Source organism: Orbicella faveolata, unplaced genomic scaffold, assembly GCF_042242905.1.
Source record: "Orbicella faveolata isolate gen_17 unplaced genomic scaffold, um_ofav_v1 contig_1, whole genome shotgun sequence".
In the NCBI taxonomy this organism is placed as follows: Eukaryota; Metazoa; Cnidaria; class Anthozoa; order Scleractinia; family Merulinidae; genus Orbicella; species Orbicella faveolata.
In genome coordinates, this window is record NW_028301536.1 from 22,484,265 (window position 1) to 22,499,644 (window position 15,380).

At 38.3% G+C, this 15,380-nt stretch overlaps 1 long non-coding RNA gene across 1 annotated transcript; it reads left to right on the plus strand.

The window, feature by feature from the left end:
- Positions 1–4,842: 4,842 nt before the first annotated feature.
- Positions 4,843–6,728, plus strand: LOC149118423 (uncharacterized). Its single transcript, XR_016209191.1, has 3 exons — positions 4,843–5,132; positions 5,917–5,975; positions 6,639–6,728. It is a non-coding gene; the product is annotated as an uncharacterized LOC149118423 (long non-coding RNA).
- The last annotated feature ends 8,652 nt before the right edge of the window (positions 6,729–15,380 follow it).

Consider the following 15,380-nt stretch of genomic DNA (forward strand, 5'->3'; position numbering starts at 1 on the left):
AAGTGTATACATGGGTACCGGCGAGCTTAATGCTGCATCCCATGCAGGGGGAATCAGAAATACGCCTAGTCGTTTCATGCTGCAGAAACCAGGATAAAATCCGGCCTGATGGGCCACTTGGTCCGTATGCAGACTTTACCTCTCCTATATGAATGTATAAAAGAATAAGGGATGCTATTGGGTAGAATTGCTTTTCTCGTTAAATTATTTTAAACAACTTGAATTTAATTGCTATGGTGGGTTGTGTGAAGAGACGGTGGCAGATGTTCAATTTATCATTTAAAATTATATCTCTTGTTATGAATTTAAAAATCGTAGACGCATATCTTATTAGAGAAGAGTAGTTTCATAATTAATGTTTTAGGAGATACCGTCAAGATGTTCTCGTATACAAGGATTGCGAAGAGGGAGGGGTTGGGAGTGGTAGGGGGCTTAAGCCTTCCCACTTATTGACATTTAGAAGTATAGGAAGTAAAACAAAAAGTAAAAGAATGAAACTACATATCTACATATCCGCAGTTCTTATATGTTACATATATTTGGGCGATCAGTATTGAACATATTAAAAACTGTTTTGAAACTGATCTAAAAGAATAAATTCGATCTGATTGTCGAATCGTTTACAAAGTTAGTAAGGCATGCGATTTCACGGTTCTGACTTTTTTAGGGTAGAATATAGAATTAGAACAAGCTCACGCCTGGCGTTTTCTGCCTGGCGTTTCCTTCCATTGAAAAGGACTAAAAATAAAAGATTTCCTTGGGTAAGCCTCCCTACTCAAAAAGCTACTGCGCGGGTCCTGATACAGTGTTGCAGAGTGGGGTTAATTACGTTTTTACCCTGGAGAATCGAAGCAAGAGCACCAGTGTTATAATGTCATGGAAGCAACCTGGCGTTAGCTCAGTGTTCTAATTCTATGTTCTACCTGTACGGGTGAGGAAGAGGAAAAAATGAACCTAGCGTGTTTCCAGAAGGCAGGCTGATGAGTCATTAAGCCAACCATTAATTATTCGTGTGACGAAGGCATTTCGCGATTGGCAGGTGTATTCTATTGGTTATACAAATGATAACTTCCTTTTCCTAATGCGCACATATTTGATGCATGATGCTGCAAATTACCTCACCAAAGAGAAGAACAAAACAAATCCTCAAAATACAGCCTTCAGTGCTTCTGGCAAAAAATGTTTCATTTATATCTTTAACATTAACTCTGCCGTTTTTCTTTTCAGGTGGATTTTATGTCGACGCATTTTTACACCGGGGACTACTGGAAAATAGAGAAGTGTAGCTGGTAGCACTAAGAACGTGAAGAAACAACGACGTTTCGACCGTTCGACGGTCATTTTCAAGTTGAAAGTAAAATTTTTGTATGCGCTCAAATATATACAATCCATTACAAAAATGCTAATGAGGCACTGACTAAAACTCTAAAATATTCACATAGAAACAATACAAGAAAATCAAGGCATGAATAATAAAAACCGCTAAGGCGATAGAAACGATATAAAAACTGAAATAATTCAGTAAATAGCTTCGCGTGGATCGAGTCACTCTCGAGAACAAACAGAGTGACTCGATCCGCGCGAAGCTATTAATATTTACTTAATTATTTCACTTTTTATATCGTTTCTATGATAATCGCCCTAGCGTTTTTTATTATTCATGCCGTAATTTTCTTGTATTGTTTCTATGTAAATATGTTAGAGTTTTAGTCAGTGTCTAAATGGTTTTTCACAAAAACAACTACAACGCTGACTTCATTAGACGACACATTTACCGACCTACTGAAGCTGACGCAACGAACAGGAACCTAACGCCTGTTACTACAGTGACTATACCTTACATTAATTAAGGGTACCTCTGAGACCATCTCACGGATCCTACAGCCCTACAACATCCGTGTAGCCCTCAAACCTACAACTACGCTACGACACTTACTTACCAACGTTTAAGACAGGGACGAACCTAACAACAGTCAGGGAGCAGTTTACAAGATCAAATGCTCCGACTGCCAGACTTCCTACATTGGTGAGACTGGCAGAAACCTTAACACGTGACTGACCGAACACAAACGAGCCACGAGGAATGGTGATGCTAACAATCACATTGCTGTACATCATCAACTGACAAACCACACTATTGACTGAGACTCTGCTCAGTGCTTAACATAAAGTACAAACTACAAAACACAAAAACAAACTTATAACATCATCGACTGACAAACACTATACCCTTGACTCTGAAGATGACTTCCGCTCAGGTTGTCGAAACGTCAGTCACCATCAACAGTTCTTTTCAGAACTACCCTCACCCGGACGATCACACTATACGAACTAATTTCGCCTCTGTTCTTAATTAATGCTACCAGCTACACTTCTCTATTTTCCAAGTGGATTTTAACCCTGATTTTAAATTTATCACGTAAAGTATCGTCAAGGCTACATGTATTTTGGGAATACTGTAGGTTAAAATGGAGAGCAACAAAAAGAAAGCAAACTAGTTGACCATGACGTGGCAATATGATTTTTAAAAGTACTCGTTTGTTTTGCGCTTCCATGACAACAAGAGCCGGAAAATTTAAGGCCAAAAATTCATATTAATTCAGATTGTTTTGTAGTCTATCTTCTCATTCCTGACCCGCAAAGAGGAAGAAAGAGAGATACGACGACCCGATCTCGCTACCAGAGACGACCGAAGTAACTTTAGAAAAATCTGCTTTAATTTGTGAGTGAGCTCTATCCTGAAATGACCGAATAACTTCAGCAATGTTGAACTCGACAAAGGTAAGCTAACATACTTGCATTTACAATAAACATAATTCATAGGATATCATCATATAGCTGTTTACTAAGGACAGCATAGCCGGCGCATTATTCTTCATATTATGCGCCAACACACCGTACACAAATTGAATACCGTTCGTTTACGTGCTGGCTTTGGGTTGACTACACTCAGATCGTAAACTTTGTATAAAGCATGGAATACACCGGGACGTTATTAGGGGACTTTAGATACGAGTTCGAGTTCGAGATCAATTAAGATTACGACTGTTCTATTCTAGTTTGCACGCCTCACACCATCATGTGATACTGGCCCATCTCATCCCATGAGCTAGGGCTTTGGAAACGTCACTGGTTTGAAATTCGAAATTCATACTTGTACTCAATCTCGTATTCGTAGTCCAATCTAGAGGTCCCTATTCGACGGTTTCGCGACTAAGAAATGATTTGAATATTGTGATTAAAAACAATGCAAATAACACTTTTAGTCACATGGCCAGTCAAATTCGACCAAAACGGAATAAAAACATAAACTACAGTAGGATTAACTAACGACTTTGTATTAGCTTACACTGTCCTATTTCTGCCTTTTTGAGTCAGTGTTTTATGGTTCTGTCGAACTGATAGTGCCGTTAAGAAAAAAAAAATGTATTCAATTGGTCAATATAACTAGTAATAAAAAAAATATCGCCCGCGACATTTACATATCGTCTGCTGTTGACAAGAAAACCTCTTCCACTGAGCGCATAAGTGGGAGTTGGTGGTAACAATTTTATTGCTGCTAACTCAAAAGTGTGAAAATACCGAAGATAAGAGATCATTAGAAATCGACGGTACACTTCAAATATGTTAGTTCCCAGTATTAAAAAATGCCTTACTCCTGTTGTAACCACTGTGTGGTCATCGATTTCCGCTATGTGGGTGTGCTTGTTATAGATGCAATATCACTTCAGAAATAGGTCGGGTATACAATATAATTGGGTAATGTATTTATATTTTATATTTTGGCTTTTCAAGATTTTATCTCTCTTATGGATTGGTATTAAACAGCATAAGAATGTTTGCCACTCATTTTACTCAAGTGCCATTAATGTGAATATTTTTCAATGTTTATTAACCTTCAGCGCCTTTCATCGATTACTGCCTTGCTGATCTTGGTGTCAACAAAGCTGAAGTGTCTCACGGTGGGTGTTCACTTTTTAGATCTTAGTCAGGCCCAGGTCAAACGTCGAACTACATATGAGACGAACCAAATTGCAATTTGAGTCGCTCCAAACGGGTAAAGCTTGCCCGCTGAGTCAAACGTCGAACTGATCATGAGCTTAAGTCGCTCAGTTAAGTTCGTCGCATTTGACTGAGTTCGACGTTTGACCTGAGCCCCAGTGTCTAAATTTTTATCTTGATTTCTAATTGTGATTTTTGTTGTTTGACAATATATGACTTCCTTTGAGAGGATATTATATTAAGGAAAAACAAAGGGAGTGGACGTTTCACTTGAAAAAATGGAACTGAAGTAAGATCAGAAAACGAAACTCTGTTCTTGATACTTTAAAATATTTTGTTTCAAATATGACGCTTAGATTACCACAGACAGCTGCGGAACAGAAAAAGGATGCTACATGTTTCCAACCAACTGCAGCAATAACTGTGATTTCTTGGTGACGTACAATGCGACAAGCTCAAATAAAGTTGAGTTCGAGTTGAGCGGCAAAGGCGACTGGGTAGCAGTAGGATTTAGCGATGACCAGTTTATGGTAATAATTTACTTTATTTTACTTGTGGGTAGTTTATCAGAAAATATCATGTTTGGTGTTATCTATATTAGGCGTTAATTTGCACGGAGTTTACTCCTGTTGATCTGTATGCACATGCATGACTATGATTTGGACACTAAAGAAAAGACTTGGTTGATGGGATAGCTGGACTATCAAAAGACATAAAAAGTGCAGCAATTTTAAAATGGTGAGGTCATTACGACCCTGTACATTTCAAGCGTGTATCTTAGAATAAATATTGCGTCATTGAAAAGGCTTCTGATGAGGACTCTAGCAGAAAAGCAAAAACGTTAATTGCCGTTTGCAAAGGGCGAGGGGCAATTAAAGTTTCTTGTAATATTGAGCTGAGAATCCGTTACTGTATCGAAAGAGTTCTCCTGGCGAACAGTATTTGTCAGACGCATATGTAGTCGACAAAGCATTTTGAAGTTTGCAATCGTCATATATGCATTTTGATATGTGATATAGAGCTCTTTGAACTCACAGCCCGATACAGAGATTCTTATGTGTGTCGTCAATGCAGCTCTGAGTGGTCATTATTATGCCCCAAGGAGGTCTACGCCCGCTATGACCACTCCGGTAAGTAGTAAGTTTCTCTTTTATTCTGGCAACATCTTTTGTCACTAATTTGGTGGAGAACGTACAGCTTTTTGCATGGACCAGTAAATTTCAGCGGGTTAATTTATGTCTAGGCACCAGAGAATGAAAATTAGCAAAAAAGCCGTGTCATTTAGCTCTTATTAACCGAGCAGGAGGTCTGTATGGGAGAATCTTGACCGAGGTCGTGAGTACAGACCGAACGCAGTGAGGTCTGTACCCGAGGTCAAGATTCTCCCATACAGACCTAGTAAGCTCGGTTAATAAGATGTTTATTATATGGCTTAAACGAGAACAATTTAATTCCTTTAATGTAATTGGTTTGTACTAACTGACATTTTGCTTGCGAATGGCGATGAACTGAATTTAATTCTGCCAAAGTTTGCTCGTCCGCTTTACTTTTTTTTCTTATCAGGCTTTTTGGCACTTCCATAAATAAATATTGTTAGATGAAAATAGTCGATGATTTTGCGTTTTAGTTTGCGACTTTTTCACTGCAAAACATTGGCGGTCTAGATGGGAAAATCTAGACCGCTCTCGATATCGATTTCAGCCAATTAAATCCGTGAATTTCGTAGTTCCCAGTCCTTGTGAGACACAGCAATATGATAAAACGAAATAATCATCGTATGGACTACTTTGATGGAAGGGCTCAACCGCTACATATATGTATATTTTTTAAATAGTTATCAATTACGTACTTGCCTGACAATTATTTGCTAGCGACAGAGACGTAATTTTTGTTTTCGGGAATTGACTACTTCAGACTCCAGCAGCAGTGACGATTATTGAGCAAGCAAACGAGGGTGGAGTAATGAAGTGCAGGTAGTTCCTTTTATTTATGACGTACGCCCTTATTTGTTGGTGGTGCTGTTCCTGCGTTACATTACACACATGCTTTTTAACCAATCACATCAGGAGTCCTTAACAATAGATTTTAATAAGGGTGTCATATTTTCAGACAGCTTTGCCTCGCGTATGTTTCGTCGGATAACGAAATTTGTACGTTTAGTTGTAGGATCCAGGAGATAAACAAGCGAAAAGTTATTTCCATCTATCGTTATTATCAGTCGTTATATTTGCTCTTCCTTTCCACTGGCCGAGAGCCTACCATGTGACCTGCAAATAAATGCCTACAAATAATGGTTTACTCATGCGTGTATTGTCTAAACGTGTTTTGCTGCAAACTATATTCTGCTCATGCGTAATTGAAACCACGCTCTCGGGTGAAAAATGGCAGATCGCTTCCCTGAGATGCCAGAGAGTGATTTAAATATGAAAGCAAACTTGGTGATCAAATGAAAAAATTACTGAACTCGGTTATTACAAAATACCGTGACTTGTCAGTGTCTCGCAGATCAAATAATTGATCTGCTCGCCATGCACTGACAGACCATGAATCCTCCAATAGTTGTTAACTTATGAAGTTCAATTACACATGTAGACACAGGGTAAATGACAAATGTTCTTTCTTCTCCACGAACTCAGAATCTCGAGGGATATCAACCAAACCCCAGCAATTCAAAATTTTAGAAATTTGAATGAGGAAGTGTATCTTTTCGGTGCTATTGGAAGTCAAAGTGGTAAGTACTTGAATTTTCTTGGTAGAATAATAATTGAAAAGCTAATTATTAACAAATTTAATTCGAGCATTGATTGCTTTCTGTTTAATTAATACATGCTCTTTTCAGGTGTAGCTATCCAACTACATTCTGCCAGGCAGTCGTCGACTTCAAAAATAATTGTGACGCAAGTTAAGGTATTGAATGCTACGGGTACTGATTTCGTTGATTCTATCTTCACGGTTAAATTTTAACTTAAATCAGGTAAAAATCAATCAGCAATTCCTCGCCTTTTAGCTTAAGCTATTTACATATTAATCGAACAAACAACAAACATACATGAACACATACAGTGAATCAATTATTAAGGTTAATTCTATTATAGTGATCGATTCTTTAATCGATCGATCAATCAAACGAATAATCAGTCAGTCAGTCAACAAACTAACAAACCAATAATCAACCAATCTGCCAAGGCTGCCAAACGAATCTGTCAATCGGCCTCGACTGACTGTAGCGTTCTTCATCTAAAACTAAGGAAACAGCAAAACCCAAGTACACTATTTCATTATTAGCTGATAAGGACTAAAGAACTCGAACAAAACCTAGGGCGTTTTTAAACTTTATAAACTTGACTTTATATTGTCATACTTTAGGACAACAACAGTACAATAACAGCAGCAACAGTACCACCAAAAACAAATCCTACCACAACAGCACCACCACAAGGCAGTTTCAGGATTCCAGACTCCTGCTTATCAAGTGACGATTGCGATTTTTTGGTGACATATCAAAGAATAGGTGATACGGTGGAGTTTGAGCTTAGCGCAAAGGCAGGCTGGGCAGGAGTAGGATTTGGTGATGACAGAAATATGGTAAGTACCTCCCCGATTTTTTTTTCAGGTATTTACTAAGAACAGTCTACTAAAGAACATGATTTTTTTTTGTTTTTTTGTTTTTGGAAAATAGTTCCGTACTGGGTGTATTTTGGCCATGGCGAGGACTTTAAGCTAACCACGGAACTGTCCAAAAAAATGCAATATTCCCACAACCACGCAATCAAAAACGGCTTAAATGAAGCAATACTGCTTATGTGAATAAAAGAAGCTTTACTTTAAAGAGATAATTTTGTGTCTTTGAAGTAACCAAGACTTAAAAGAAATAAATGATTTACTCTACACTTTTCTATGGAATGGTAAAGGCGACAAGATAAAACGGAAGGTAATGATCAATGATTTCGGTGGTGGTGGCCTAAAAATGATTGATATTAGTTCCTTCAGTAAATCTCTCAAAACCACATGGATTAAAAAATATTTAGATAACAACAATAAGGGAAAAATGAAAATCTTTTTTGATATAACCCTAAAAAAATATGGCTGTCAAAACTTTTTTTCCTACAACCTCAACGTTAGAGACACCTTATCGACAATAACAACTTCGGATGCCTTTTTAAAAGAACTATTAGGAATCTGGGCGGAAGTTAACTTTGAACCTGAAATAACATCGAATGATCACTTTCTGGATCAACAACTTTGGCATAACTCCCTAATAAAGATAGCCAACAAAACAGTTTTTTTTTAAAATTGGTTCACCAAGGGAATAACTCGGGTGAAACATCTTTTAGGACCGGACAACAACTTTCTCTCGTTAAATGATTTCCGCTGTAAGTATGAAATAGACCCTCGCCCTCTCAGCTTCTACGGATTAATATCGGCTGTAAAGTCTCTTCGGACTGATTCTAATTTTCAAGATTTACAGAACACCGACCACGAATATGAGCCACTTACAACAAGAATTTTGCAGGTCAAAAAAGCAACTACAATAATATATAAAAAACTGATTAGTAACAAGAGTTTAACCCCAGAGTCAAGTCAAAAGAAGTGGCTAGAGGATTGTGGCCTACCAATAAATGACAACATAAATTGGAATGCTGCCTATCTTTTAGCTAAAAAATGCACAAAGAGCACTAAGCTGATAGAGTTTCAGTTTAAATTCTTACATAGACGTGTACCAACCAATAACTTTTTATTTAGAATAGGTCTACAGGGCGATGAAAAGTGCAGTTTTTGTCACACCTCCTCTGAGTCAATAATTCATCTTTTTTGGTCATACCGTCAAACATCTCACTTTTGGAATAAACTTACTGAATGGCTGAAAAACTTAAATTTACTTCCTAGAGATTATGCTTTGACAAATATTACTGCTTTGGGTCTGAGGCCAGATATCTCTCAATTTGCGCTTCTTATAAATTACTGCTTTCTCTTAGCACGATATCACATATGGCTCGCTAAAACAAAAAATGATCATCCAAATCTTACGCTTTTCATATGCACACTAAAATTACAATATGAGATAGAAACAAAAAGTGGAGACACGAAGAAATGGAAACCTCTTACAGGATACACGAGGATTTAATTAATATTTTAGATTATATTTTCTGTAGGGTTATCTATCTCCTACCCATTAATCTATTTCTAATCTCCTGTCAGATGCATAACTCATTTTACTTTTAATGTACCACATGCCTTTGGTCTGTTTTTTTATGTTTCTGTACTACAACCTCAAGCTGTAATGATAACTAGCTATTTTTCTTCTCAGTTTTTTTTTTCTTTGCCCCTTGTCGTCACTGTATTTCTTAATTGTGTAAGTCGTGTAACTGTATTTGTTAGTAATGTAAGTCGTTTAGTTATTGTAATTTAAATAGTGTAAATAATTAGAGCAATATAATGTAAATAGAGTTAGTGTTGTAAGTAAGCATTGGTTTCCCTTGTGTTATTGCAAATAAATAAAAAAAAAAAAAAAAAAAAGACTTAATTCTTTATGACGGTGATTCGAATTTTTAACGCGCAACCAGTAAAAATACCCTATTTTAAGAGCCTGCTGACGCGTAAACAAGCACGGTGACTCCAATTTTTTATTGCATGTTTTTAATGTTCATATCATGAATATTAATTATGCTAAGTTTCAAAACTAGTTTGATAGTAGAACAATTTCAAGAGCCGATTACCTTAAGTTGTGTGTATAACTGCTATGATCAATCATGTCTTTATATCTTTCTTCGCAGTTCAAGTATATGACCTTTCATATATTCACTTGTAACTATTCTTCACCCTCTACGGGTACATTACGAACTCACAAAGTGACCATCTCTCAGTTGGCTTGATAGCTCAGTTGGTAGAGTACTGCACCGGTATTGCAGAGGTCGTGGGTTCAAATTCCGAAGAAGGCTCAATTTTTTTTTTTTTTTTTCACGCTTTAATTTCACAACTGCTTAAGCTGTGTGAATAACTGCTGTGATCAATCATGTCTTCATCATTTATCTTCGTTCACCTATCTTCTTGTTGCATTTAGTAACTTCGTAAACTTATCTTCTTGTTACATTTTAAGAGGCTAAGTAGTGTAGGCTTAGTTATATTTGTAATTATGGGCTGCAGTGTACTCAGCTCTATCGTAACCAGTACTTGGCTACGAACAATCTGCTCACAAGGAAACAGTTTGGATTCAGGAAGGGGTTTTCTACTGTATCTGCTTTGACTTCATTTGCCGATGAAGTCTTATTGAATACGGAACAAGGTAAACTATGTGGGGCCGTGTTTTTGGATTTAACCAAGGCCTTCGACACTGTGGACCACGAGATTCTGTTACCTAAGCTTTCAGAGATTGGTTTATGTGAGAATTCGCTTCAGTGGTTTCGCTCTTACATCACTGACAGGAAACAGTGCACATGTTGTGGGAATGAGTTGTCTGATGAGTTACCAGTCACCCACGGGGTTCCTCAGGGAAGTATCTTGGGTCCCCTGCTATTTGTCATCTACATCTACTATTTGCCAAGCGTTCTAGATGCCTGTCAAGCGTCACTCTATGCAGACGATACGGTGATCTACTACAATGGGTCTTCCTCCCAGGAGCTGACTGACAAGCTCAATCAAGACCTCCTGGCGGTGGCCAAATGGCTGAACGAACATAAATTAACACTGAATCTGGACAAAACCAAATGTTTGCTCATAGGCAGTAACAGGAAACTAGAGAGCAAAGTTGCTCTAACTGTGTCAATTTTCGATCATTGTGTGAACGATGTTTCTTGTTTTAATATATCTTGGAATTTTAATATCGTCTGATTTTACCTGGACAAATCATGTCGAATATATGGCAGGGAAAATTAACCAAAGGCTTGGCCTACTTAGGCGCATTAAGCATTTATTACCGTTTAGGGCGCACATTCTTTTTTATAAAAGTCTTGTCATGCCCTTATTCGAGTACGCAGATCTAGTTTGGGGTGACAAGCGTAATATAACTTTAATGTCTAGCCTACAAGTTTTGCAAAATAAAACGGCTAAAATAATTTTAGATCGACCGCTGTATTCATCTGCGCCGCATGCATTAGCGACTCTGAAGTGGATACCATTAGAGAAAAGGCGTTTCCAGCGAAGATGTGTGCATGTATACAAATGTCTAAATGGATTTATAAATCACGAATTGACTTTAGTAACACAACAACATCAGCATAATTATAACACCAGACATAAAGTCAATCTTAGACTCCCCTGCGTTAGAACGAATTGGGGAAAACAAAGAACTGCCTATCACGCTGTTAATGATTTTAATTCTCTCAGCCAGATAATACGAGACTCTCCTAATGTAAATATTTTTAAGAGACAGGTTTTGAGTTTTTTAACTTAAGTGTTTCATAAATTTCATATTTTTAGTTCTATTAATTAGTATTAATCTTTGAGGTCCTTTTCGAAAACCACATGTACGTGAAAACGTTTCCTCAATAAAGATTATTATTATAAAGCTTTCCTCCGAAAGTGGGTAGACGCTCATAACAAGGGGCGCTATTAAGTGCTTATTAACCGAGAGTGAGGTCTTTACGGGAAAATCTCAGACCGAGAACTCGCCGTATTAATCGAGCGACAGCGACGTCAATAGGGCAAGTCCAAAGTTTGAGACTGAACGTTTCTGGTCAATTAAATAAGTAGTTTATTATAAGGCTTTGGGCTGGGTTTTTGCAGACAAGTAGTAGGCCCGTGGACATTACGGGAGAATAATACCCTTGCATTAGCCAATCAGAGCGTGCGTTATATCGGTTACAAACCCAAGTTATTTAATAATGATGGATAATTGTGTATTAAAAAAGCCAGGAGTTCATAATCAACACTCTCTGTTTACTTACAGGCCGATACGGATTTGCTCATGTGCGTCAGTGATATATCAGAGAGTGGACATTATTATGCAGAAGACCGAACCACTCCTACTATGACTACTCCAGTAAGTATTTTTGTTCGCGGCTTTCACCAAATAATTCAAAAAAAAAAAAATTATTACAGAAGACGATTATTTCATGGCACTGCTACGCTGGACGCCTCCATGCAACTACCAATTCACACATGGAAAAGGGAAAACGGTTTTTCGATGATAATAAAGATAGCGCTATCTTGGAAACTCTCAGTAATTTTGCAAAGGTCTTCTCCCTCTGATTAAATTATTGTAACTAAATAGATACTTTTAAAAGGCAAATACATGATGAGGATGACTATGCTTTTCTTGAGAAAAAGAAATGTGTCAATAGGGAACTTAGATTTGAGTACGAGTATGACACCGATCTGATAGCAGTAACAATTTTCAATTCTAGTTTGCGGTTTCACATTTTGACGTATAGCCGTCTAATCCCATGAGCTACCCTCTCCACCTAAAACCAAAAACAAGAGCAGGCGTTCTGGAAACGTCACTGGTTTGAAATTGGAAAAACGCACTCATATTCAATTATCGTACTCGTAGTCCAATCTAAATTACACTAAAATGACTCGCAGTCTGAAACTTTTTTTGCATCAAAAAATAGTAGTTTTGGTCTGTTAGTGGTAAATTTCCATTCGTTTCGATTGGAAGTCATGCACTTGACTTTGAACCGTATGGAACAATCCGCTAAGAAGTAGAAAGGTTAATTCATTTATTCGTTTTATATTCTTGTTGTTTTGATGTTTTTCCAGACTCCATCGGCGGTGACGATTCTTGAACACTACACTGGAGGGGGCGTGGTGAAGTGCAAGTACATACCTTTGTTTTTTGATAATTCTTCAAAATAATTTATGTCATTTGACCGTCTGACGTGTCCTCTATAAGAGGTAGAGTGCTACCTTACGCCTGTCACCAGTTTGACTAAGGGTTTGTTCTATTTAGGGTTTATCAGAACCGTATTCACAACGTCGACTTAGAGCACCATTTGCGGTTGTTGCTTTGGACATTCTCTTAATAAAAAACGTGAACAGCCCCCAGTTGGCTCGATAGCTCAGTTGGTAGAGCACTGCACCGGCATACGCAGAGGTCATGGGTTCGAGTCACGTTAGCCTGAATTTTTTTCAGGCTTAAATTTCACAACCGCTTTTAAAAGTTGTGTGTAAAACTGCGATGATGAATTATGTCCTCATATCGTTCTCCGCAGTTCAAATATACGGTCTTTCATATATTATGGTTAGCCATTCGTTTCAAAATTACGACAGGGTATACGCGGGTTTTTCTGCCGCGTATACTTGTTTACATACGTTACGTATGGGCTTTAAGCTCTTATATACGACCGTTTAGATCGCGTATATACGCATTTTTAAAGGGCCACACATTTGCGTGAATTCAAGCGCGGGGATATGCGAAATAAATCCCCAAATATAGGCGTCCTACAAGGACCCATATATACGCGAGCTAAAATGCGCGTATATGCGGGTCTCGTAAATTATGTTGTATATTTCAGCACGAAATGTGCCTTTTTAAGAGAATGGCTGTTCGTGTATGATAACAATGAAAATTACTTTAACTAGGAATCGTCAATATGGCGGCAGTGGCGAAATGGCTTGTCTTGCTCCATCTGCTATTTAATGTTTGTTACTGCAGCTCCCCCAGTGACTGAACTTCTAGAAACAGTTATGCGTGTTTTGAATGACTGTTCAAGATTTTATCCCCACGCTAATCGTAACATGGCAGAGAACTTGATTGTTTGTCGTGATGTTGCTGTGGATTCTGTTCACCGTTTAGGACAGAGGTGCCCAAGCGAATGCTGAGAGAATTCTGCCTCTCCAATTGCTGGTGAGACAAATTCAATACTTACTACATAGATGGGAAATGTTTGCAGTTCAGTTTTGAACTTGAGTAATCTCAAACTACACAAAGCATAAGCAGTGGAAAACAGTTTTATAGAGGCAACTTTATATTTGGGTTAACTTTTAATCCTGGGTTAGCGTTAACCGGCTTTCGAACAACCCGGCCCTGATGATTCGAGAAATAAGACTGACGTGGGTTTTCCAAATCTGGTATTAGTATCATGCTGGGTCATTTGCGAAGTAGAAACATCTATGTTCAACGTCAGCGTGTAAGGAAAAGTTTTTTTCGAACTGACCCAGCAGGGTCTGATTTGAGGTGGTTCAATACCATCACAAGGCGTCAGGGGACCTAATTCTCTCTGGCACATTGATGGACTACACTGCCTTATCAGTTGGAGGTTTGTAATACATGGTGGTTTTGACAGGGCTTTAGACTTTAAGTTGTGCAAAAAAAACTTCTGCTGCAACTGGGCTCGCTCTGTTCTTAGCTGCTGTGCAAAATTATGAATTGCCCTCTAGAGTGTGTTGAGACGAAGGGGATGAAAATTTAGAGGTAGGAAAAGCTATGCTATGGCACAGGGGATTTAATAGGGGAAGCAAAATTGCTGGGTTGTCTGTACACAACCAGTGAATTGAACGTCTCTGGAGAGAAGTCTTTATTGAAGTCGGTCAGTTCTACTACACTCTGTTCTACCAGATAGAAGAAAATGGCATCCTGGAATCGAGCAGCATAATCGATCTGTTCCGTTTGTATTACATATTTCTTTCCAGAATTAACAACCAGTTAAACCTCCTAGCTGAGGCATGGAATAACCATGCTGCACGCACAACCAATATGGGTGAACGCAGTGATTTTACAAGATATATGTAATACTGGAAATACTAGCTGTCAGGGGCACATTTGATGATAACACCCAACTAGATGAATTATCTGGTGAAGACCCAATAGGGCTTACACTAAAATCACATTCTGTTTCCTAAAACTCCCCTTGAGGTATTGATATATCATGGGCTGGACGACCCACTCTTCCATTACTAATAGAAGCTGATGAAGTTGGCAAAGCCCTAATGGAAGTACACTGAGGTGCATGAAACTGCTCTTAATTTTGCAAACATTTCCCATCTAAGTAGTAAATATTGCACTGATTTGTCTCACCAGTGATTCTAGAGGTCGTATCCTCTCAGCATTCGCCTTGGTACCTCTGTCCAATGAATCAACTAAAGAATTAGCCTGCGTAGCTTGACGGTTTAGCATATTTTTTAAGCAATTTGAGCGCGAGCGCACAAAGTGACAAAGCAGCGAAAACGAGCAGGAACCGCCCCAGGCTCATTGTGGCTACGCCGCATTTGGCGCTCGTTATCGCGGCTTCGCCGCTTTCTTAGCGTTCAAATTGCCTAAAAACCGCCAAGCTACGCAGGCCACTAAACGATGTACAGAGTAATCCACAGCAACTTCACGACGATTAGCGTTAGGATAAAATCTTGAACAGTCATTCAAAACACGCATGACTGTTTCTAGAAGTTCATTCACTGGAGAGCTGCAGTAACAAACATTAAATAGCAGATAGAGCAAGACAAGC